Source organism: Perca flavescens, chromosome 20 (assembly GCF_004354835.1).
Source record: "Perca flavescens isolate YP-PL-M2 chromosome 20, PFLA_1.0, whole genome shotgun sequence".
NCBI lineage: Eukaryota > Metazoa > Chordata > Actinopteri > Perciformes > Percidae > Perca > Perca flavescens.
Genome location: NC_041350.1, coordinates 5,405,840 through 5,408,486, shown reverse-complemented (window position 1 = coordinate 5,408,486; position 2,647 = coordinate 5,405,840). Strand labels below are relative to the sequence as shown.

The following is a 2,647-nucleotide window of genomic DNA, read 5'->3' as shown; positions in this document are numbered from 1 at the left end:
CCCAAAACTCCTTTCCCGTGGTCAGAGGACTGTCAGTTGGCTTTTGAAGCTGCCAAAGTTCTCCTCTGCAGCGCGCCTGCGCTCGGAGCCCCAAACTTCCCTCGTCCATTGAAGCTGGAGGTAGATGCCAGCGCTCTTGGTGCGTGCTTTAGTGCTCCTGCAGGAGGATAAGCGAGGCATTGATCACCCCAGTTGTTACTCTTCCAAAAAGTTCAAGAAACACCAACTACATTACAGCACCATTGAGAAGGAGGCCTTAGCATTGCTGTTAGCATTACAACACTTTGTAGTGTACCTCGGGTCTATTACTGTGCCAACCCTCATTTTCTCTGACCACAATCCGCTTGTGTTCCTGACTCGGATGCAAAATAGCAACCAGTGTCTCATGCGGTGGTCCTTGTTACTGCAAGATTTTAATATTGAGATTCGTTACCAAAAGGATTTGGAAAATGTTACGGCTGATGATCTGTCTAGGTCTTGAGTCAAACTTTTGTGACGCAAATGTTTGATCTTGGGTGGAGAGGTGTTATGACCCTGGGGTCATATTTTATAATTGGTCTCTCACCCTGCACTATCAGCTGATCTCCTGAGTGTACACAGGTAATGGAGAACAGGTGCGCACACCGGATTGGTCCAGCAGAACTGATTGCTGCCTCCTGATTGGTCGCCTGGAGGACAGCAGCCATTTTAAGCCCCATCGGACAGGAACTCAGTCTCTCTTCACTCTGCCATTACCAACGTGTGCCTGTGTAAATCTGTGTCTTGTGTTCCAAGTTGTTGTGAGTAGTGTAAACAGCATTCAGTGAAAATTATTGTTTTGATCTCTTGGATTTGTTATCCTTCAGCTGTTTTTTTTCTGGCTGTGAATACATTTACTTTGTCTTATGTTGCTAGTAACAGTTTGGTAGGCGTGAGAAGTCCTTTTTTATCTGTTCCCTTTTTCTCCTGTTTTGCGATCTGAAGGTTAGGTTAGAGCTTTGTCATTTCTTTACATTTTGATTTGGTTTAGGAACGTTTTAGGTTGTCTCTAGAGTTGTTCTGTTTGTTGTGTTGGGGCCTCATCTCTGAATAAAATAGAAACTGCTACTTTGTAATGCTTTATTCTGCCCTTGCTTGGGAGTGGGAAGAGTGAGGGTGGGCGGGGGGTCACACGTTATATTGCGTCCGGTTTTTCCCCTAGACATCAGGAAGTAACAACACTCGCTCACATCATTACCACATTCACATTAGTTATTTGAAGTTGCAGTCACATAATAGTACATAAGACATGATTTTGTTTGGTTTAGATTGACCTTATTAGCATTTAGACAATAGTGTTTCTAGCACACAGTTTACATTGTTTGTCATGTTGCTATTTAGTTCAATTTTATATCCGTTAATTTCTCCTTGTCTTAGTTACCTGGCTGCTGACTTCTCTTCCTGATGGAACAAAAGATGGGGCAAAGGGCGGAGCCTGCTTTTATGCATAGACCCCAACCTTGGACCAGACCAAAACATGTGACAGCAGGGGTGGTGGGATAAGGATTTCTCTCTGCCAGTTTTAGTGATTGTCCATGTTGTCCTCCCGTGTGTGATTATTGGTTTGGCCAGTTTGTATGTACTTTAAGTGTCCCTCATGTTTCATTCGAGAGGTCCCTTAATTGAGTTAACATTTTGGTTTTGCTAGCTTTATTTTACTCTAGCGTTATGTTTTGTTGACCTTTTTTTAAAGGGCCCTGTAACTCTTTGCCTTAATTTGCTTTGTTGAATCTTTGTTTTGGTGAAATATAAACCCTAAATATTTTGAACTTCAAACCTGTTTTCCTTGACTGCTTGGTCCACATAACTAGTGATGGCGAGATGACGCCTCATAAAGCATCGAAGCTTTCCAGAAAATTGGTCTGCAAAAGGGTCTCGATGGTGTTTTAAGCCCACAACGTCTCCTTCCAGGCAGCGCTGCAACCGGTGACTTCAAGGCACCTAATCCTAATCCATTACTATTTACAAGTAATACCGTTTACATTATTACATGCACCATCTGCAACAAACATTACATAGGTGAAACCAAACACACTATACTCACACGCCTCAAACAACATCTCTACAACATTGGGCAAGGTACTCACCACACCACTAGATATACTGTACATTTTCAGCAGCACTCTACCAATCACCTCATCTCCGGCCTGGAATCCGAAGACCGTTGGACCGTGGAAGAGGGAGAAGGAGGAAGAGGGCAGAGGAAGAGGGCAGAAAAAACAGAGGAAGACGGCAGAAAAAATCTGGATTTGCCTTCTTAGGACCACCATACCCACAGGATTAAACGATAAATAATTTCCCATATACATCCCTTCTTTTAAATGTTTGCTCCACCCTGCATCCTCAGCCATACATTTGCCAAAACCCAGCCACCCCAATAGGACAATTTCTCCTCACCCCTTCTTTTGGGCTTTTTGATTCACTTGATTATTATTAAGTAGATGTGTTTTGCATGTTTTTTTATATTTATCACCAAGCACTTATATCTCTTTGCTAAACTCTTAATTATTTATTAATTGCTATTTATCTATGTAATTATATATTTATTTTACTGCCAGATAGATGTGTTTGCATGTTTTTTTTACTGGCCCTTTCAACTCAGCACTTATTCATTTTATCCCTTTTGGAT

At 42.0% G+C, this 2,647-nt stretch overlaps 1 long non-coding RNA gene across 1 annotated transcript; it reads left to right on the top strand.

Annotated features, from left to right (window-relative positions):
• Nucleotides 1-704: 704 nt before the first annotated feature.
• Nucleotides 705-1,794, top strand: LOC114547442 (uncharacterized). The gene is made up of 2 exons (XR_003691162.1): nt 705-779; nt 1,396-1,794. It is a non-coding gene; the product is annotated as an uncharacterized LOC114547442 (long non-coding RNA).
• The last annotated feature ends 853 nt before the right edge of the window (nt 1,795-2,647 follow it).